The sequence below is a fragment of the Nipponia nippon genome, unplaced genomic scaffold (assembly GCF_047370975.1).
Source record: "Nipponia nippon isolate SJK-2023a ecotype South Korea unplaced genomic scaffold, ASM4737097v1 scaffold_2, whole genome shotgun sequence".
In the NCBI taxonomy this organism is placed as follows: domain Eukaryota; kingdom Metazoa; phylum Chordata; class Aves; order Pelecaniformes; family Threskiornithidae; genus Nipponia; species Nipponia nippon.
The window spans coordinates 32,615,614-32,639,114 of NW_028262336.1; the positions used below are offsets into that span (position 1 = coordinate 32,615,614).

A 23,501-nucleotide genomic window follows, 5' to 3' on the forward strand; every position below is an offset into this window, starting at 1 on the left:
GGAAACACTGGAGGGAATGGGAGATTGTTACAAAGGGCACGTGCCTGGGTATGGACTAATAGGTTGTATAGGTTGGAAGAAGTGATAACACATTTTTCTTTTAAGCCTGTAGTGTATATTTAGCTGAAGCCCATGTGTCCTGGAAGTCACTGCCATATTTTGTCTTTATGGAATTATTTGACAATTTAATTCCAGTTCTGTAATTAATCACAGATCAGTTAGTACCATAGATATTTCTGATGCAGTGGAAGAAGGTGTATGTAATGAGAAACAACAGAGGGATGTTAAAGCCAGACAAATACAAACAAAAGGAGAGGCACAAATGGCTAGTAATGTTTGTATAATAACCTGTGTGTCCAGCTGCCAGGTATGATGTGGATTTACCAGTTCTTGAGTTCTCATGACAAGACCTGGACATAGCCTGGAAAAATATGCTTTTGCCAAAGACAAGCTACTAGGCTAGGATTATGTGGTATGGTCTGCTTTTTACAGGAGTAAGAACAAATGAACTGATGGTGACCCCTACTCTTAAAAACAACATAGAAAAGTACCTGTGAGTCATGTGCTTCCCTTTGTTTACAGGCTCTGCCCCCCCAAAAGTAGAATTTTAGCTAAAGGCTTAACAGACCTGGGAATAAAGCGCTGGCTGCTATTAATGCGTGGGGTTTGACTGCACATATTCATGGGAAACAGGGGACTTGTATCATTGGATGTCCTAGGGACTTTCATCCTCTCTGCCAACAGTTAAGTGTCTTTCTATAGCTCCACATTCAACCCAGAAGGGACAGGGAATCTAAATAAATTACTTAAGTTGCATTTGAGTCACCTTTTTTTAATGAGTGTTCTAAAATGTATAACTGTAGGAATGCTTAACACAATAACAGCTCTCTCTTCATTAGATAGCAGTCCCTTCTGTGTCCCTGGGTGACACACACTGTTGTTTTTTCAACTAGTTAATCACCTCTTTTGTTAAGTAAAGACGTATTTCTACATTTTTCCCCACTGCATGTCAAGTTCTTTGGTATGGTACTGAATTATCTATTGGACTGGTCTCCAGCTTCTGGGGGCTTGAAATAATGTAGTTACTCATTTTAATTTTGGATTAAATTTAGATTCAAGTCACGTGAAATCATGCAGTAATCTAAAAATATATCCTGCAGGGTTTTGTCTATGATTCCCAAAGAGACATAAACAGCATATACAGATATATGATAAATCTAGTATACTTTTTCTATCTTTCTTAAAAGAATATTCAGTTTTGGTATCTATGTTCAGTAGTTATTCTCCATCCCACATATGTCCAGTGAAATTTGGAAAGGAGTTAGTAACAGCATATCCTCATATTAGGACCATTTTACTTCAAGTTCATTCCATAAAGCACAATGCTGCCGGAAAACCTTAGGAGTAGTATAGGCAGATATTTCACAAATGATTCATGAGGCTGCATTGAATGTATTCTCCCAAACTGTTTTTTAAGAACTATTTTACCACACCATTCTTCCTTTAAAATATCTACTCCTTCCAAACATATAGGTTGTCTGCTGGCAAGATCCAGAGTACTGAACAAAGGCTAAAAGCCAGGAACTCCTTAATTCTAGCAGCAACTTGGTCAGTCTCTTTAGTAGCAGGTCTCTTTCTTTTCAAGAGGATGCACCAAATTAAACTTTCAGTGGAATTTTCCATGCAACCATGTTTCCCATAGATAATATATTCATCAAGCAGAAGCTAAAGAAATCTTAGGTGGCAATTGCGGAATTCATTTCACCTACTTTTTCCTTCTTAAATGATGATGCCGTTTCTGCTCCTTCTGTAGTCAATGGAGGCAAAGACAAGCAGGCACTTCCAGAGACCATTTTATCCCACTGAAAACAGGGTTTGAGGTAGGAAATATTTGTTTCTTCTTTGTTGACTGACTGCAGAGGGAGCAGTCCAACTTACTCTAAATGCCTAAGTTTTTGACAGCAAGCATGACAGAAATGGCTGATTGTTATTAAGATATACTGGAAATTATGACAATTTTTGCCCATTGCATTAGGCATTCTTGATGAATGGTAGCACAGAGCAGTTGCATTTTCCTTTCCAGAGTCAAAGAGAAATAGTTGGCATAATACAACTCAAGATGCTGCTTCGATCTCCTCTGTCCTCCAAGGCTCTGTCTACATGAGTAAGTAAAAAAATGTGCATGAATGCTGTGGCCACTGGAACTCAGTTGTCTGTGATTTTGAACTGTTAGAGTGCCCATGAGCATAGTTTTGGCCCAGGCCAACTGGCAGTCTCCCACTCTCAAGCATCGTTTGGGAGTTAGTATGGGCCAAAGCCCATTCCTGACAAGCAATTTGGACATAACTATATGTTTTGGAGACTGGAAGGGTTTGGTACTAGTGCCTCTGTGTCAGAGGACAGTCCCAGGCATTAGTTTATGATCACAGTGGCTTACTTAGCTGTGGTCCCCTTCTTATCTTTATGAGACTTTTAGCATTAGTAAAGTCTTTCTGTTGGGCTTTGTCACAGCAACTCTACATGTCCTATAGGCACTAGGGGATCAGGTGGTTAGATTCAAAGTCATATAAAATGGCTTTCAATATATTACAGGTATCCTATAGGTTCTGGCAAGCTAGCAATATTACATCTATGTAATTGGTATCTGAGTTCATTTAAGATTCTTTTAAACTTTTTATTTCACTCAGCTTTTTATTTGATGGGGGAAAATGCCTACAGTGCTGGCTACATAAGGGGTCATTTAGTAGAAAGGTATCAATTTATTTCTCAACTTCACAGAAAAACATTTTTAAGAGGTAATATTTGAACAAACATGGTCTTTCTTTCTACAAACATTATGGTAAAAACCATTAAAATGCTCAAAGAGTGTTGGAACACTGTTCCATTTAGCTTTTCCCCTTCTCCCTTGAATCATGATTCTCTTTTCTAGTTACTAAGTATATCTCCCATTTTACTGCTGGAACACCCACCCATAGGATTTACATTATGTAGCACTATCTAGTATTTTATTGTGTGATCTTACAACTTAGAGTGTAGACTGCAGAAGTGATAAGCTGCAGATTGTTTACTTTTAGACTCATTTTTTCTTTCCTAATGACAATTAACTAAAACAGAGGAAAAGTTATGTCTGATGTCTAACCAGGTGTATGGTATTTCTACCTCTTTATATTTTATCAGTGACACATTCTTAACATTGTACACTTGACCAATAGTTAGATCATTTTTATGTTTGATTTTTTTTCATTTTTTCCCCAGAATACATCACATATAGCTCCTAGCAAAAGAACTGCGATCTATAAGAAATAATTTTTCTTATTCTACCTATCAATGCTGGAATGAATAGTGCTCATTCTTCAAATGATTTTTTGCCAATGACTCACATTTTTATTTTTAAATCATATATCTAATGTCAGAAGTATTCAACATTCTATGTAAAATTATGTACTTATGTTAGACAGCCAGGTGAAATGTGTGACGCAGTACTGAAGTCTGTTTATCCTGCTTTACTGATGAAGTTTGAATTCAAAAAGACACTAAGAAGTTAAACTGCAAAGATAACCCTGAAAATGTCCTTCCTTCTGCAGTGGAAGTTAAATGGGTGTCATAGATGTCATGGATTTTACATCTATTTTTCATCAAAGCTTATGGTGTAATAAAGATACATGCTAGACTCTGTAAGGATTGGGGAATACCATACTTGAACGGGGGGAGTGGAAGAGAAGACTGCCAAAACATGGATTACAAAGCAACAAAATCTTAGGCTCAGAGGTTATTCAGAATGGTATTGTGTAAGTAAAGGAAGCAGCTCTGCTGCCCAGCTGCTCCAAAGATGCCAACAGTTGTTTTAATCTTGCCAGGGGGCTAGATGCCAGTGACAAAAATTAACATAGCGTAACATCTGTTTTTTGTGATTGCCACCCAAAAATGAAAAAGGAACATTCAGTTACTTCAATATGCATGACTGAAAAGGACATAGATTTTTTTAGCATCCTCTTTATCAGAATATGCTTTTGTGCACTGGTGCTTTTCCCAGCCTGTTTTCCTATGCAGCCCACATGTTGTATGGACTTCAAGACAATGACATTTTAGGACTGGCATCCCCAGTCATATCTGTTCATGGGGTCCCAAGTCCAGGGTGACTCAGTCAGTGTTCTGGAGCCTTTCTTGGTAAAGGCCTCCTCTCAGCTCCTCCTCCACCAAATGTCTCAGTGAGGCAGCCAAGCATGCTTAATCCTTTCTCAACATCCGCTCACAGGGCAGGATGCTTCTGGCAGACACCACCCGTCTGTTGTAATTTACAGGCAATGTGATAAAACAGCTGTCCTACATCTCTGAAGTGCTGAACACCTTGAAGAAACATTTGGCTAAAAGCAACATAAAACAGCTTTGAAGCCATTTAAAGCAGAGGCTCTGTGATAGCAAAACATAAGAAAGAATGTAAAAAGTCATCAGGCACAATCAAATCTAGCTGTTAGATGCTTGTTCTCAGGAGTGGGATGCACTGCTTATCTTGTGCCTAACCCCCTAGAGTAAGAGAGAATCAGATGTTTCAGGATGGAATATGCAAGATCTAACATGTTTGGGAAAGGTATCCTGTTCTCTGCTTGTTTCTAGTCCTTTGTTTTTGCAGCCAATTGTTCTTATTTTAGAGGAATAGCCTGTGTTGCTATTGAATTAGAATTTGGTCTTTCAGACCTTTTCTTCACTTTGTCAAGATCATTTTGAATGCTAATTTTATCCTCTAAAATACTTGCACACTTTATAAGCGCAGTTAATTCCATCATTCAGAGCATCAATATATTGTAAGACAAAACTGGACACTCTACAGAACCAACTTGACACATCTTTCCATACTGGCAGTGAACCACTGATAACTCTTCCCTGGAATACTTTTACAACTAGTTTTGTAACGATGACTAGGTAACTTTTCTAGACCAAGTTTCACTGCTTCCTTATTAGAATACTGTGGCAGATGGTGTAATGTCTTAATAAAATCAAAATATATGACCTTCTCAGCTTCTTTCTTAGCCTGTGTAGATCTACTGTGGAATGAAATTAGACTGGCTTGATGCAATGTGCTGTTGATAAAACCATTTTGGCAGCTCTCAGCATATATTTTCTGGTGCCTAAAGCAGTTTTTATTTTTTAAAGAGCTTAAGTTAAGGTGAGTGGTCCATAATTCATCAGTTTATCTTCCTTTTTATGCCAAACATCCTTCTTGTTGAAGACGGGCACCACACTTGCTTTTTCCAATATGCTAGAATTTCCCTCATTCTCCATGAATTCTCAGGTAGCTTTGATGTTGTCTTAGACAGTCCTTTAATGTATTCTTCAGGTTTAATTGATTTGAAAACATCTAAGTTTATGGACACTGTAGCCTGTACCTTCCCAGTTACAGGGTAAGATCTTCCTTCTTGGTTTGAACAGCACTAGCCCCTTGCTCACCAGAGGCCTTTCCAGTGAAAGCTGATGCAAAAAAATGCATAAAATACTCTTTATCCTACTAAGTATCATCTGTAGCTTTCCTTCCTGTTGAGAAGTGGGCCAAGACTCTCCCGGCACTTCCTCTTACTACTAATCTACTTACAGATTAATTTCTTGTGATTACTGATGCCTCTTGCAAGCTGAATTTCTTTTTGTTTCTTGGCTTCCAGAGTTAGCCCCTATTTCCTTCAGCAATAATCTTCAATGCTATGACATAGTTTGTGTATGTGTCCTTCTTGTAACGTCAATGTGAAATTCACAAGTTAGCTCAGCTGATCTCTAACTACATTTCTTATACTTTCTCTGGATTCCTCTGTGTGTGTGTGTGTGCGCACGTGTGTGGGTGTGTGCCCTTTCTCTGAAGGACAGCTTTCCTTAACTGCTATAGTTTTCTACAAAAATCCCCCAAATGCCTATGATCAACAGCTCCTGAAATCTGGGCAATTCTTCTAACTACCCACAAAAGAGTTCATCTGCTGATCCTTCTAGTTCAGTGACCTATTTCAGATCCCCAATGTATTAGCACCTTGTTCCTTTCCTCTTCTACTGTTACCTGGACACTTGCATCTAGTCCCTCCCTATACATAATATGGCTGGATAGACACTGAACAAACCTGCTGTGTCAGCCACCTCTTCAAGCCTCTGTTGCACCAGTTAACTTGTTATCTTGATCATCTAGTAAGATGTCTGTGCTAATGAAAGAAAGACAGGAAATAATGGACAGGAAATAATGGATTGACTGACTCATTCACTTCATTCCTTTTATGACCTGTTCATGAATGGCCCTATGCATGCCTTTGATTTTAAGTCCTTGTCAAAGTCACTGGTGTTGACATATACCTAGAATCATAGAATCATTTAGGTCAGAAAAGGGCCTTAAGATCATGGAGTCCAACCGTTAACCTAACACTGCCAAGTCCACCACTAAATCACGTCCCTAAGCGCCACGTCTACACGTCTTTTAAATACCTTCAGGGATGGTGACTCAACGACTTCCCTGGGCAGCCTGTTCCAATGCTTGACAACCCTTTTGGTGAAGAAATTTTTCCTGAAAGTTTCTGTCATCCTTCCCTTCAAGGGCAGTTACAATAAGCAAATGTGATTTTCCTTTGTCTTTGTCAGCAGGTGGCACTCCTCCTATCACTATCTCATGGAACACTGTTCTGCAGTCAAAGAAGCCACACTCCATCCCAGTTATACCATCTGAGCAGGAGGGTCTGAACCCTAGTTCTTATCCCTTCATGAGCTTGGCCTTTCACTGAAAGAACTGGCCAAGACCATGTTCCTGATGCTTATGTGTCCTGTGTTTCCCTAAGTCCTTTGCTCCAGCTCTCTGAGCTTCCTAATTAATTTGATTTGTTCCTTCAAGGTAGTATCCACGTCTGGAGTAAGAAGTGTGGCTAGTGGTACAGGTAAGCCTGAGAAACATTTCAGTTAGTTCAGACTCAGACTGCTTGGCAGTAACACACCCTCTGAATTCTTGAGGAGTTCTTTCATAATGGATTTGGAATAGATTTTTTTCTGCCTACCAGGACGATGTGTCTGTTCCTGATCTCAGCAGATGATTACTCAGGAGCTGGAAACTGTCTGTCTCCAAAGATGGATGTAACCAACCTTATCGCTGCTCTTCCTCCTATTCTGTTACTGGTACTGTTGCAAAACCTATACAATCATCTACTGTCTGTCTTTGGAGGTTTCTTAGCACTTCTTAGCACGTCACCCCTGCATGCTCTTGGGAACAAAATATGGAAAAGTCCAGTGGGGAAATGAAAACCATTTCAGTATAGGTGAGGGCATGTACTAGAGGATGGAGTTTACTCCCTTCTAATCTGGGCAAATTAGAATTTGCCTACTCCTCACGACAGGATAATCGGTCCACTTTTCAATAGACGGTTACACCCCTGAGCTTTCTCATTAATATACATTGAGGAAAAGAGAAGAACACCTTCAGGACAGATGTGGGAAATCTCTCCAAGTGCGGAGGGTAACCATGGCACATTTTCAGAGGCCCAGTGGGGATAAAAGGCTTTGTTCAGCAGCCTTGACAAACTGAATGAAGAAAAAAATGCTTTTTTTCTACAGACATAAGGAGCAGGAGAAGGAGCAAGGGGAAAAGAAGGTGAGGGAAAGATCAGCCACTTGAGGGGGAGTAAATAATGAGTATTTCATTTATTTCAGTACCTGAAACAGCTGTGGTACAGTCTAGAGACACTTGTATTCATGATGCTAAGAAAGAAGCTTGAGAAACAGTTTGATCAAAAGCAAAGCAGAGCAGGGGTATATTTGTTTCAGAATTCCTTGTAATGCTCTTACTATGCTTTTATTGGTGGACTGAAATGGCAGTAGTTTAATTCAAGTCACTACTGTAGCAATGTAAGTCAATCAGAAATTTGACTATCAGAAAAAAAACCCTGATTATGTGATAGTTAATGTGGTTAATTCACATTTTCAATTATTATCCCACAAGGATATATCTATGAGGAAAATATCACTATGCTCAAGTTCTTCCACGAAGATTGATATAAGTGACAAAATTTAATTAAGGGTTTCAATTTATTCCCACTGAAATGAGTAGGAAAACTCTCATTCACTTCAAAAGCCGCAGCTACCTTTTATGTATGACTAGTATCAAAAATACAGAGCTGAAAATATCAGAAGAAAACAAGTTTGTGTTAAGGATTCAGAAATAACTGAACCAAAACTCCTATGCTCATATGTATGGACTTCAGTAGCGCAGAGCTACTCACACAACAAACATTTGCCAAGCGAATGATTAAACATTTTTAACATATACCTTTGTTTTGCTGCAAATGAGTTAAACATTTCTCCAAATTATGTAGCTTCCTATTCCAGTACACATGCACACAGAAAGAATATAGATAAAGTATTTGGTGAGGGTAAGAATTTTATAAAGGTAACAATTTATAAAGGAAAAGTCCAAATCCACTTCTGGGCTGGGATGCTGTACACCTACTTTCTGCAGGAGAAAGCTTTACAAATGAAATATAAACCTTCTAGAAATATGACACAAATTTGGAAACAATTGCCAAGTAATCACTCAATGATAGACTATTCACACAGAAAATCAAGTTATACCCCGAGAATCAGCCAAGTTAGCAGCAAGAGATAAGGATACTCAAAGTGCAAGGAATTATAAACATTTAAAAATGAGAATAATGAACATAAGAACATTAAAAATCAAATTCCATAAAGAGTTCCATGATGGCTGTAAACAGGAAAACGATATGCCTTCCTTTTAAGAGAGACAAGTAAGTGGATTTATGGAACTACAGGCTGATTAGACTTTCTTCAGTCCTTGGGAAAACTATGGAGAAAATTCTCAAAAAAGTTATTTCCAGACACATGAAAGACACGACGATGACCAGGAAGAGTCAGCTTTGATTTTTCCCCTGGCAAAACATGCTTGACCATTCTGACAGCCTTCTGCAATGAAATGGTTGTGTCTGTGGATGAGGGGAGAGTAGCAAGTCTTTAGCAAGACTTTCAATACTATCCCGTAACTTCTGCTAGCCAAACAAGGACAACTGGACTGGATGGGTAGACTGTAAGGAGGGGTAAAAAATTGGCTGGACCTTGGAACTTGAAGGGTCTACAGTTTCAGGTCTATCCTTGGGGGTTGATACCAGTTGGGGCCAGTGCTAATGCCTTCATCAGTGACCTGGACAACAGGACTGAAAGCATCTCAGCCAGCCTCCAGATGACACTGAACTGGAAGGAGCAGTTGATGCACAGGGAGGGTAGGGATGTAACTCAGTGGGATCTAGACAAGCAGGAGGAATGGGCTATCAAGAAACTCATGAAGTTGAACAAGGACAAATGCAAAGTCCTTCACCTGGGGAAGGGCAAGCCATGCATCAATACAGGCTGGGGACCAACTTGCTAGGTAGCAGCACTACAGGATAGGACCTGTGGGTTCTACAGACAGCAAGTTGTATGTGGATCAGATATATACCCTTACAGCAATGAAGGCTGAATATATACTGGGATGCATTGCAAACAAATTAGCAAGCAGGTTGAGGGAAGGGATTATTCCCTTCTGCTTGGCACTGGTGAGGTTTGACTAGAGACCTCCAGAGATCCCTTCTAACCTATTTTTTCTATAATTCTGTGAAACGATTTCATAATTCTTATATTCAGTAATGTTCATTAGGTTTTGTTCTGAGTTCATCAGAGGTCTGTGATAGGGGTTAAGTTAGAGTAATAATTATAAATACACTGAACAAGAGTCTTTTCACATGGACCAAAATCTGAAAGTTGGTAGGACATACAAGATTAGGTCCTTGATCATTGGCACAGAGGAAATATTCACAGGCAATACAAAGGTAAAACATTTTATTTTTCAGTTACTTGTAAAAAAATTTTTATTGGGGGGGGGGAATCTTTTTAAAAATTTGTTTTAACTTTTAGTTCCAAAAGTTCTAATTTTGACCTCTATACTAATCGTTAATAAATGTTTATCTAGCTGCATCAGAACTACACTGTTCTCCTCCTCTTTACCTCCCACATCGGTGTGTAGGATTATGTAGAACTGCTAATTCTAGGTTATTGAGTATGGCTTTGATGATTACAGTTATAACTGAAGACTAAGGTTTGAGGTTTAGCTTTGGATTTTGGGGTGGAGGGGTTTTTTTGTTTGTTTTGGTGTGGGTTTATTTGTGTTTTACTTTGTTTTGTTTGTGGTGGATGGTGTTTTTTTTTTTTTCTGATGGCACATCTTTACCAGTGAAGCTCAACTGACTATGAAGCCAACCCACAAAATCCAGTCTTTAGACTCTGACTATGCTGAACTGTGGAATATATGCTTTGGGTCCAGCCTCACTCAACTTTAGATTTCACTGAAATGAAAAGCTAGCCTGAAGCCAGAAATCTATTGTTGTAGACAGTTGAAGTTCTTCCTCTGTGTAATTTGCAAAAAGTGAAGCCTGATTTTTCTCCCTCTTCTGCTCATAAGGGGTGTGCCTGAGGCCTTGTTTTCAAGAACAAAATGAAGATCATTTCAGTTGCCAGTGTTTGCTCTCACCTTTCCTGATTGCACAGCCCAGCGCTGTACCTGTCTTTGTCTTGAACCATGTGGGGTAGCCCTGCTTACACACTTGATAGGTACAATGTCACTTGGCATTTTAATGGGCCTACCGTTCAAGAAAAGAATTTTTCATTAGGCTTGGTCTAATGTTTGCTTAATACTGTAAAGGTCCTCTTTACACAGGATCTAGTCCTGCACAATTATGAGCCATGATATCTCTTTCAGGAGTAACAGAGTTTCCCCTCTCCCAGTTTTTCCTTCATCATAGTGGTCTGTATAAACAGCTGATCTAAACTATTTTTGCTTTGATCTTAAGCTGATGGAATGGTTAGACTTATTGTCATAAATTGGGGTCTGATCCTGCACTACTTGTTTATGGAAAACTTAATTAAAGGAACGTAGTAATAGCATAAATCTGACTTTATTCTGAATTTTTTAAAAGAATTATGATATTTCATTGGTTAGTGTGAAGAAATATAACAGATGACCGTTTTTATGCCTCTGATTTGACCATTTCAGCTGTGCTCACCTCGACCACTGCTGACTGACATTCCATGCAAGTTGCAACAGTCATTAATTTTAAAATAATCTGCTTTGAAATATATTTTCATATTTACTCCCAAATCCATGCTTTGGCCCTAAAGCAAGCTGATCTTTACTAAAGGTGAAGTAGAAATACTCAGGCTCCAACTCCTGGTAAATGTTTGGGTTGATACACTGCCATCTCTCTTGAAAATGTGCTATGTTTACCCCAGGGAGCTGCAAAACTCCCATAGGAGTACCATGTGCTTGCACTATGGCAAAATGTGAGAAACTGCATCTTAAAATCATCATAAAAGAAAAGGATTTGGAATACTTGTAGACATTTCTAGAATATGTTAGTTGATTGCTTTCCTTCTATCTGCTGGCTGCACACTTAGAATTATGTAGTGCAAATAGGAACAAAGTTTAGTCTGGATTATACAAAGATTTCTGATGACAGTTTTAAGTAATGAAGTAATCCTGAGATGTACTAAGGAAGCCATATGTCAGACCTCTCTCTCCTATATACTAGCCTATTTAAAATAAATTTACATTTAAGGTCTGATATGAAACTCATTGAAGTTAATGGAAAGACTTTAATGCTCTTTGACTAAAATGCATATACAAGATCACATATTTTCTGTGATTCTATTTCTGTAACAGCTTGGCAGGATTTATTATTCCTATACATTTCCAGCAAGGCTTCCTCCAGTTTCTTTTGTTATTATTATTTCCCCTCATGATAACATCATACGTTTTTTCTCTTCAGCATCTCTAAGGGCCTACCTGAGCTTCCTACCAGCCAGCAGCTTAATTCTCTTCTAAGATGTGAGTTGTATGTGAGTCCCCAAACCCACCAGTCTGGCTTTTGAATGCAGCTGTAATTAAAAACAGAACAAGAAACAAACCATGAGTTCTGTTCTTTGCAAACAGTCCAAGCCAGAACTTCCTCCTAATTCTGTCTGTCTGTCTGCTTATTTTTTAAATTCTTTGACTTTATACAGTATTTCAGTTTAAATTCTGGTTGGAGATATATTGGTTTCGTATCTGCTATTGTTATTTCTTACTTCATGAAAAAGCAAAGCTCTTTCCTGCAGCAAACACTGCTGGAATGCAGTGTGACAATAATAGACATTTGCTGTTTATACACAGTGGGTACTATTTCTTTTCTGGATAGCAGTTTATAATTTGTAATTATTTTTTATATATCTGGAAGGCAAAGGCTTTGGTAGTGTTAAGTCAGTGTATTAACTGCTGTAGTTTCTTGTGAAATGCTTTTCTGAGCCCTGTAATCTGGTAAGAGATGGATTTGACTTAAAACCATAAATTTGCCAGTTGCAAGAGGTAGAGAGAAGGAAAATAATGATCAGCAACATCTGAATGTTGCAAATAGGCCTACATTTTCAGTGGGCCATCCCAGAACTGTGGAATGGACTGTTCCAAATATGGGAGTGTTTAAGACCCAGTTCTAGGGGTTTTTTCCTTTCCCTTATTTGTATGTCTTTATTCCTTCTCTCTTGAGCCCTTCTCCTTCCCACCTCTTCCAAATTTTGACCCTCTTAAATTTTTACATAGCTTTGCAGTCTCTGACTAGCAATGAAGAACTCGGTCAGACCCAGAATTTGGCACTGGGGTACAGCAGAAGTTTGTGGTATTCTCTGAAAAGTTTAAGGCCAGTTGTAGAGAAAAAAGTAATGGTAATGAATGTCTGGAGAGCAGTTACAGGAGAGCTGTGGTCTCACATACTACATAGCACTTGCATGTGCAAAGTCAACACTTACCAAAAACTACCACAAAATCATATTGTAAATATCCTACATATAATTACAGTCACCATCACTAGAATATTGCAGATATTGTTGGAATATTTTCTTAGTAACTATGATCTTCTGTTTGCATGTTTCTCTTTCTGATTTTAATGGTAACTTTGGTATATTTCTGGAAAGTAGATTAACATTACTTTTTTCATAATCCTGAAAGACTTCTGATGCACTTTATGCTTTAATGTGATTATGCCTAATAGATGAAATACAGCAGCTTCATAAAGATTGTTCATATCCCTGCTGGATACTTGGCTGAGATAAACATGTATCTATCTAGTTTATTTAACATGATTAACCACCTGAAGTATCAGAATTCTTACACGGTAATTCACAACAGCCATGGATTGCAGGATTACTGGAGACACACTGCATTCTCTGAGACAGCCCCAGTTTGATGTACACACCACACTGGGTAGTGCTAATGGGCTGCGATCCAATAGCCTTCTTTCTCCTCCTCCCCTGTAAAAATGATGCTGGGTGAAGATCTGATAATCCCTAGTTCCCATTCAGTAAAGAATTAAATGAGGCATTTTATTTATTTCCCATCTAACTGATATGCTTTCCTGCATTTGTACCAGAGAAAGCCAACAGCATACTAAGGAGAGTACAGCACTAGGGTTGTACCAAAGCTGGCAGTTTCCTTTACTTCCCTTCCAGCTCAACCTCCTTTCCTCTCCGTATTGACACAAAGGCCATGAATCAGAGCCCATTGCAACTGATGACAGCCTTGATATCCTTAAACAGCCACTGGTTTTAATTACTAAAAAAGGTTTCCTTCCATTTCCTTGTGTAACTATGTTCTCCCTGCTCCTGCTGTCGGTTCCAGCTCTGATAGTCTAAGGCCACCTCTGAGACCAGGAAGCACTGAGCTACTTCATGCTGCAGCTGGAGAGTGTCAGAAACAATGAGAGAAAAAAATAAGCCAGTGTTCTACATAATATTGAGATTTTTATAAGCCAGCCAGGAAGACAGTGATGTAGGACCATGGAAATGAAGAGGTTTAGTGGGTACCATTCTCTACGGGAGCTCTGAAGACAGGGATTCATCACATCTTCTGCAACTGTAAATTGCCACATTGATTTAATTACTTGAGATGCATCCCATGAAACTTGAGGCACCAAATGTGACGTCTCTAGAGGCCTATTGAGATCTTTGGTGGACTAAAGTTGCTCTTTAGAGTTGCCCTTTAGAGTTGCCCAGCTCTTTTCACTGATGCTATAGGGAGCCCGGGGAGGCCATACTTCCAAAGCAGACATTGCCTATTGAAGCTTTTTCTGTGAAAATCTGGACCCATGGACATCAATAGGGAACTACCTCTCTATGTCCAGACAGCTATTGGGCTGGAAAAAGAAGGTTCTTAATTACAATCATTTAGCATAAATGCTTCTTTTCAAGAATGGGAAATTGATCTGACAAGCTGATAGAAACTGCAGACTGTGTGTGTCAAGAGGAGATGGGAGGGGGAGAAAAAGCAGGAAGGTAGGAAATGTCATTATTTTCTCATTCTTCAAATTAATACTTTGAGGAATATTTTGGCAATTGCTCATTGTTCTAATGAACCCCTGCTCTTGATTATGGTAAATACTAAATTATATGATAATTTCTCCTTTGCTTTCACTGACAAAGTTGTCTGTGTTGACAAGACACAGTGAGATTTTTTTTTTTTTAAATGGGAAGCAAAAAGCAGAGGATTTCCTGCAATGCTGCAAAGTGCTCTGAGCTGGTGAGCCTAATGCAGGGATGCTTATGATAAAGCACTGCAGAACGGAGTTGATTAGAACATTGAATTAACTATGCTCTCGTGTACTCTCTCTCTCATCATCTTGTTCGTTCTTTCAGCCTTCTATTTCACCCTTTCAATCTGCACATCATTGTTTTCTTGTCCAGAAGTTTTTTTGAGAATTCAGCACAAATGCCAGTACTTGACTTTCAACATAAAACAAGCCCCAGCGTTCTGCTCCAGTGAGTCCCAACAAATCCTGCGCACGGTCGCTTCTTCAGGTCAGGCTCCAACAGTCTATGTAGATTAAATGAATGCGGAATAATACAGAACAGCTGTATAAACCTATGATCTTTAGTATTTATTTCCCTATGAAATGCTGTCACTGCTATGACAGTAGCAATCAGAGCTAGGACTTCTCTTTCTAAAGGCATAGTTGTACTTAAAGACCCAACACAATCAGGTCGAAGGGTATGAAATGAAATCAAAGTCAAGGGTAAGGCTGTTTCTGCAGGCCTGTGATGGGATGTAGGAGCATATCCAAGCTTGTGCTGAAGCTTCTTGCCCCATCCATACTGTCTCCAAGCATTACCTTTAGCCATGGGGCACATGAGGATCAGGTGGTACTGCCTCAAGACCAAGTGGCAAAGATCACATTCACATTCGTGCCAGCATCCTGAAATCTCAGTGTTAGGATAAGTCAGATACTTCCTCTGGATAGGAGGCTTTTCTGAAGGCTCAGATGTCCACATACATGTCAAAGTCTGAAGCTGAGCTCCCTCAGCATGAACCATTCACTTTGCAGATGACAGAAAGGGTGGGTCATTGGCAGTAAGGATTAATAGCAGGCTCTCTGGCTTAAATATTTGAATGAGCCTTCATTGTCTGCACTAACACATACAGTGCTATTAATGTAAATGCTTTAACAAACTTAAATCTCTGTGGAATTGTAATTTACTCATGTGAATTGCAAGGTATGCATGAAAATGTAAGAGTTTTCTGACTGCAAGAGTAGCTCCATCCTTGGATATACTACACTATTTTCCTACCAAAGTGAGACAAGAAAGTAAATGCTTCTTGGAAGTAAATAATATCAAATTGAAGAATGGTGCATATCGTGAATATACACTTCCAGCCATATATTGGCATTCATTTTGAGGTAAGGCAAGCCTGATTGATAGAATGAGTCTTTTATTTTCTAATATTAAGGTGATATTTACTATCATAATAGGGCAATGTGTCTTCTGAGGGTGTTTCTGATCTTATTGTCAGTTAGACCTACAGTAATAGTATGACTCCTATTCCTGTGGATGCTTATACCGGGAATATCATGCTGTACCTCATACCCAGATACCACTAACGGCTGACCTGGAGTTGTAACTGGCAAATAGAAGCAGGGAATCAATGGGCTTTCACCTTTTAGGTATTTTTTAATTGAAAACTCTATTGACTAATACTCCAAAGCAAACTTCTATTAGAGGTTCTTCTCATTTATGTTAGAGCTCCTTCTGCAACATCTGGCATGAATTGGGGCTTCTGCAATCAGAACTGTGTACAGTCTTTGCACTCATGGAGATCTCCACTGATTTTACTGGGCATTGTGTGACTCTGAGGGTCCATTCACATGAACTGCTGGTAGAAATGGCTTATCTTTTAAAAACATTAAAATTTACGTTTTTTGTCCTGTATCTGAAGACAGGATGTTCTGCTGGCCATATGTAAAAGCTTGTGAATAGAGTGCATGTTACTAGCTAGCAAAAATCCATTTTAATGAGCCTTTAAACAAGATATTTTTCCTTAGTTGTCAAACTCTCTTGGCCCTGTATGATCTTGTACTAGGCAGACCATGGGTGATGAGTCAAATGAGGATGGTGCTCTGAGCCTTCTTATGGGCACGATTCATATCTGCAGCACAGTGCCTTTGTAGCTGCCATACTAATGTATATGACCAAAAAAACTCCAGTCTCTGCACATGACTTTTGACCACAGAGGTTTTCCTTCTCCAGACCCTGCATGGGCAGGACTGCTCCCATTCACCTCCTGCAATGCGCTGACTTGGGGTAGCCTGGGGTGGGCTGTCCTTCTGACAGAGACTCCACAGCACTGTCATAAGCCTCTGTCAGAAGGCTTTAAGCTTCCATGACAGGCTCATCCTCTGGCATAATTAAAAATTGCAGCAGTGTATGACAGAGTGGAATTAGTAACCTCCTATTGTTCAATACTTCTATTCCAGCTATTCTTAACGCACATATAATAAAATTGTATTTCCAATATCAATAGCATTCTAGTAAAGCATCCAATGCACGGTTTTGGGGGATAAAACAAAAAATCTTCCAGGAAGTCACTATCCAGTGGGAATGAGATTAAAATGCTTTTCTTGGATTTACCATTCAGTAAATCTAGCATTCATTGTTTAAGAAGCATCAGTCTTTTTCTGCATGATCAGTACTTAAATATTGATACTTAACATACTAGGAATATTGTTTTCTAGTATCAAACTGCCTCCACCAGTAAAAATTTTACATCCACATAAATGTAACAAACACATTAACGTAAACTATATCTCTTTTTAAAGACTGCCAGTGTTTAATTGTCCCAATTAAAAAGCAACATTTGGTAGCAAGTAGATGATGAAAAGACTGAACAGAGCTCCCAAGCTTTTAACAGCAATGAAAATAAAAGAAATAATATTAAAATAGAAATATGTTCTCTACAATGCTTCAACGACTATTACTTAAGACATAGTTTAATTTATTTGTGAGAATGCTAATATGAATTCTTTCACTTCTTACTTTTATAGAAGCATATAAACAACTCCTGAATAAAAACCTATTTGTATATGTGAAAATACCATGAGAATATCATGACAAACCCAGTAGCCTTACACCAACAGTGTCCAGAGTTCCTGATATTTTACAGGTGAAAGAAAGAACAACATAGAGCTTATACTTGTGAAATATTTGAATAAATCCCTTGTGATGGATATTTTATGAAAATATAAATGAAATTCTATTTCTCTTGCATAGTTTGAAGAAGAGAGCTTGTCTTCCTTCCAAAATACCATGTTTCAATAAAATGAATATAAAACAAGGCTGCAAACACATGCTTATGAAACACAAGTAAGTATTTTCTGCAGTGAAATTATGTATCTTGGGAAGCTCATACTGCATGTGGTATAAATGCACTGGCAGAAATTTTACAAAGAATTGTCTTCCACTAAACTGGTTAAGGTTGTGGTTGTGGGATTTTCTGTTGTTTCTATAATTAATTTTTTTTCTTATATTGCTTACAAGGCAAAATAATTTTGTAATTATCTGATAAAATTATTCTGACACTGCAGGAGTATTGCCTTACATAACAAAATCAATAGCTTGAGGTATTATAAGTGATCTGGTAACTACCCTGAAGAGCTGTATTCTATTATTTCTCCTCATTTTCCCACAGGAAAGTAATGAGTTCCCAAGCCCACACTTAGAGTTCAGTCCTTTATTTCCATACTCCCTATGAGATAGGTCTGAAAATGTGAGGCCCATCATTAAGAAATTTAGGTCTCCATTTCCATAAAGGCTTAACTCATTAGTTCACTTGACTTGTCAAGAAGTGTAGTTAGGGCAAAATGTGGATCTACAGTTAAAAAGACTTTACTTCAACTTATTATTCTTAGAGATGAATTTGCTTGGAGTCCCTGCGTAAGTACAAAGCCTGACTATCTCCCATGCAGGAATAAGACTCACCTATGTGATTTTCTCTGCTAGGCTAGGACTTATTTGAAACAGACAATTTATAACAAAGAAGGAACCCAGTAGCTGGTGTGATTTGACAGCTTGATTACAGGTAAAGCATAACCTCAAGAGGCTGGGGATTTGGATTGAAAACCAATAATTCTACATGTATCTATAGTTTACTGCCTATCAGGACCGAGGCAAGATTAAATAAACCTTGTTTGCTTAATGAAAAAAGAACATCCTGACACAGTGAACAGCACAAAAGTGACTAATCCATCTCTGTCTTCCCCGGTGAATATTATTCATTATGCTGTTTGCTTTTCTAGAATATTTTTTTTCTTAGTCTGAAGCAATAATTGCATATGTAACTACTAGAAAGAGATATGTATAGGAAAACTGAGCCAATAATTTACAACCTATCAGTGCAATAAATATCTCTTGGCTTTTAGTGAAATATCACCAACCTGAATGCTTCCCTCCCCCCCCCGCCCCCCCCCCCCCCCCCCCCCCACTTTCTCTGTTTCTTTAAACTGGTTACCAAATGCCTGAGGAGAACAGTTCTTCATCAGGAGGTGTTTTTCTGATTAGTTGATTGTGTCTGTCTGACTGGCACAAACTCTACCTGTGTAATCATGTACCTCAGCAGTGGGATAGCTCCCTAAGCTGGGAGTGCAATTTCTCCAAGTGCAATTTCTCAACAACTTTTCTTAAGGAAAGCAAGTTGAGAACACATATTTTTCACAATTTCTGCAGGACTTGTTTTAGGGATGTCATGCTTGTGAACGGCCCTGCTGGGGAATCAGTTAGCCATAACAAGTTACTGAGAACCACTGCAAAAGAGTCATAAGAAACAACCTCGAGCAAGTTCGTTTAAAAGATGCCATTTGTTGACGTGTTTGCTCTCAGCTCCTGCACACATTTGGCTCAGGAAAGTTTAGTGGCCCTAGGTGAGGCTTCCTCTGGCTCCTGGCACCCAGCGGGGAGCGGCACTGCGCTCGGTGCTGACTCTAGCAGAGAAAGGCAGCCGTTTCTGGGGCGGGGGCACCGGCGGGGGGTTAGCCCGGTCCTCCCAGAGCAGGGGCCCGGCGCAAAGCCGCCGGCCGGCTCCCTGCCCGCCACAGGGCCCCGCGCCCCGCCGCGCTCCCCGGCGCTGACCCGGGTGCTGACGCCGCCGCTCCCGCCGCCGCTCCCGCCGCTGTCAGCGGTGCTGAAGCGGGGCCGGGCCTGGCCCGCAGCCGGCTGCAACGCGCCCGGCGCCCGGCGGTGCGCGGAGCGGCCGGGAAGCGGGGGAGAGGGCGGCTGGGGGCACGGCTGGCACAGCAACAAACAGCGATGCGGAGCTCGCCCCGAAACAGCTTCTCCCTCCCGCCGCGGCCAGAGAAGAGGCTCCGGGCACGGCGAATCGGGGGCACCTGGCTCCCGGCAACCGCGGCTCGCTGAGCCGTCTGGGGCGGCCCCTTCCCCACCACGGTCCCCCGGCCTTTCGCCGCCCCCTTTTACCACCAGAGGAAAGTTTTCTATGTGTATCTTTCTCCCCACCTTTGGGACCGGACCTAGCCGAGAAGGGGCGGTGGCAGGGGCCGGGGGAGGGGAAGGGGGGAGTTATCTCCTACTTATTTATTTATTTAGCATTTTCCTCCCTCAGGTCGCCATGGTGATACCGAGCTCGCTCTCCCTCCGATCCAGAGGAGACGGGCACCCCTTCGTGAGCATCCCTCCGCTCCCGCTGCCCCTCTCCCCCGGCGGAGGCTCTCCCCTCCCTGCCCGCCCAGCGGGGCCGGGACCGCACCGCCCCCTCAACCTGGCTCCGGCTCCTTTCAGTCTGGCCCCGGCTGCCCTCAGTGCTGCCTAGGCTCCCCTCACCCTCGTCCCGGCTGCCCTCACCGCTGCCTGCATCAGCCCAGTGCGACCCCAGCTCCCCCCAGCTCCCCCATTGCCCTCCCAGAGGAGGAGTGAGACGGGAGCAGCCAAAACAGCATCTCCCTACGCCCCCGCTTTGAAGTTCTTCCCGGCTTCGGCTCTGCCGCTGGCGAGGGGGCGGCCGGGCGGGACGTCTCCAGCCGCCCCCGCCCGCCGGTGCCCGCTGTCGAGCCCCGAGGCGAGGGGAGGCCGGCGCTGCCCGGGCCCCGTCGCGGCGGCAGCGCTCTGCCCGAGGGCGCGGGGCCGGGGCTCCCAAGCGGGAGGCTCCCGCGACGGCAGTTGGAAACCGGGCCCCCTCCGGGACCGGCCCGGCCCCCGCCGTGTCCCCCCTCCGCCGTGCCCCCCCGCCGCCACCTCGCCGCTTGGCCAGCGGAAAGCGGCCGAGGCTGCTCGCCCCCCGCTTACATAAGTAGCGCACCCCGCACCTCCCGGCACTGCCGCTCGGGCTGCCCGGGGGCTTGAGGAAGGGCGTTACGCGGGGGGGCTGGGGAAACGCGGCGGCAACGAGCCGTAAGGGCACAGGCTCCAAAACGCAAGCCCCGAGCCGGGACCTCCTCCGCCCCCCTTCAGGTAACCCTTCCCGCCTTACCTGGCGGCGGCGGCGGCGGCACGCTGCTCTCACTCCATGCCGGCGCCCCGCGGGACGGGGCAGGGCGGCGCTGCCCGGCTCTGCACCGGCTCCGGCTCCGGCTCCCAGCCGGTGGGTGCGTGCTCGTCTGTGAGCGCCGCTCGCTGTCACACGGCCCCGAGGATGCTGTCGGGCGTCTCCATTCCCCACGCCGCTCGCCCACTTCCCGCGCCGCTCCGCCGCCGCGCAGACGGGCACGCCGGGGCAAGCGGCACCCACCGGCTGCGGGGCTCCGCTCCGGGCCGCTTCGCGCCGCTCGCAGCGAGAGCGGGGGGCGACCGGACGGCGGCGGCGGCGCCGCGCGTGTCTGCGTGTGTGTGTGGAAACGAGAGAGGCGGCGCGGAGCGCGGCGGGCGGGCGGGAGGGCGGGGGAGGCGCGGCCCCGCGGAGGCGGGCGGGCGGAGGAGGCGCGGCCCCGCGGAGGCAGCCGCGGGCGGGCCCAGGGGCTGCGGCCGGCGCCGAGGGGCTGCGCTAGCCCGGCCGGCGCGGCGGCGGCGGCGGCGGCGGGTCGGAGCGCGGCTGGCGGCAGCGCCACCTGCGGGCAGCGCGGGGCGGCGGGGGCGGCGCGCTCCTTCCGCGGGGGCGGCCCTGCCCGCTGCCTGCACCGCCTCCCGGCCCGAGCGGGGCGGGCAGGCTGCCGCTGGGGAGGCGAAGGCGGGGAGCGGAGGTGCGACGGCGGGGAGAGGGGAGCCGCCCTCTCTGGGAGGGAGCTCCGTCACCCCCCGGGGGGCTGGGTGACACGGCGGGCGTGGGAGGGGGCGAGGCCCCGGCTCTCTCCCCCGGGGCGTGCGGGCACCAGCTCCGGCAGCCTCTCGCCCCGCTGGCTGCCTCGGGACCGTCCCGCCTTCCTCAGGTGCGCCCTCCCCGGCGGGGCGTCCGGACGAACCACAGGTGTATCCAGGTGAGCGGCGGAGGCCCGTTTGTGTCCCGCAGGACTTCTCTGGTGCATAATAAGGGCTGATCTCACACTGCAAACAAGCCTCCACCTCCTTTAGGGCACTTAACAGCTTTGTTACCCACCCTCCTCGCTGATCTAGTCTTTGGGAAGGTCGTATCTTTGACACTACTTTCCCATTCTCAGGTTTGATTGAAGTTGGCCACCAGATACCACATTCCTGGGAAGGAAGGGCAGCTGCCAGAAGAACAGGCAGGTGCACACGTTCAGACACTAACAGACACCTTACTTCAGCCTCTGTTTCTTAGAAAACCTAGCTGAAAAGTAGAACTAAGACGACATTTGCCAGATGTCATCCTCATCATTTTTCTTGTAGGATGCATCCTTTCCAGACTACTCCACCTTACACTTCACCTCTTGTGTCTACATTGTGTTAAATTACTCATATTCCAAACTAATGCATCTATTCAGTGGGAAGCAGAATGGGTCTGTAGCTCTCCAGGTAACATAGATAATAACACTCTGCACTTTCGCAAGTCCTATCAGTTTCTCTGGTTTTTGCTTTTTTTTTTTTTTTTTTCTTCTTTCCTGAGATTAGCTGCAAGCCCAGCTCCACAGCTCATCTGTGCTCTGTGACTATGGATCACCAATGATCCTATTTTTTTCTCCTTCTGAGACAAAAGTAGTATTTTAAACCAGCACTGCTTTAGCTTGTAAAATCTCCTTATTTGCATTTCCTTTCTCACCTCACCCTTCCTCTTCACACCTTCCTACGTTTCCTAATGTACTTTCTGGGAATCTTTTTTTTCTCTATCTAATCTCATCTGAGTCCATGCGTTTGTGTTGTGGATGTATTATATCATGCTAGTCTAAAAAATGGCCGTGTTCTAGTTTCTTAAGCTGTTTCCGTGACAGGGAACCTCACTGAAAAGAGCAGTATGAGGCCTCTTCTTCCTTGGAGATTTGCACGACTATTCATTTCTTCTTGCAAACTACTGTTTTTTAAATTTCTTCCCTTTTGCTAGGAGCATATCTACTGGAACAGTATCTGCTCTCCAAGCCGAAGCTGCTTTTCTAGAGCCTGCTCCACTTGTTACTCATGTTTTGTGCTTTCATTTGCCAACACAGCAGGAAAAGTGAGCATATTCAAAATGGAGAAAGGGTTTCTGTGGAAGAAGGGTATGTATGAGCTTATCCTTCCTGACTTTACAATCCTGACACAATGTGATGTGTAGTAGGGCCTTTTATCTCTATTAATTGTTAAATATTTCAGGAGGAGCAGCATATGGATGGTTACATTGAGCTTGGAACTGTAATAGCATCATTAAATTGCACAAACCCTTGTGCTTTCCAAATGGCACTTTTTCTCTTGGGGCACACAAACTAAAATGGCTCTTGAACAGGTGCGCAAATAATTATTTTATACTTAGCCTGCTGTCCCCCTTCAATCTATTTGTCTCAGTTGCAGTTTTCTCTAAGCCAGCTCCATGAATCTCATTGCAGAACCTCTCAGAGTCTATTAATACTTATGCTAGCACACACAGAAAAGATATCTGCTACTTTCTTAAGGTCCCAGGCAAATGCCTGACTAGTGCATTGCTGAGATTTCTTTTCCCTTTGTATTTCAGTTGAAGGCCAAAGCAGTACTTGAACTGGCAGCCTCTAAATCCGTATTGCTTGTTCAGGGTGATTTCAGTTAATGGGCTTTGACTCAGGGATCCCTCTTGCCTCCCTTTGGAC

General features: G+C 43.0%; 1 protein-coding gene across 2 annotated transcripts in view; it reads right to left on the minus strand.

The window, feature by feature from the left end:
• Window positions 1-21,139, minus strand: part of KCNJ6 (potassium inwardly rectifying channel subfamily J member 6) — a 164,387-nt gene extending 143,248 nt beyond the window's left edge. The window contains exon 1 of one of the 2 annotated variants that reach the window (XM_087757188.1): window positions 20,828-21,139. The gene's annotated coding sequence lies outside the window, so the exon portion shown is untranslated. The remainder of the gene's footprint in view (window positions 1-20,827) is intronic. The other variant, XM_087757185.1, reaches the window with a different exon arrangement.
• Window positions 21,140-23,501: the final 2,362 nt, after the last annotated feature.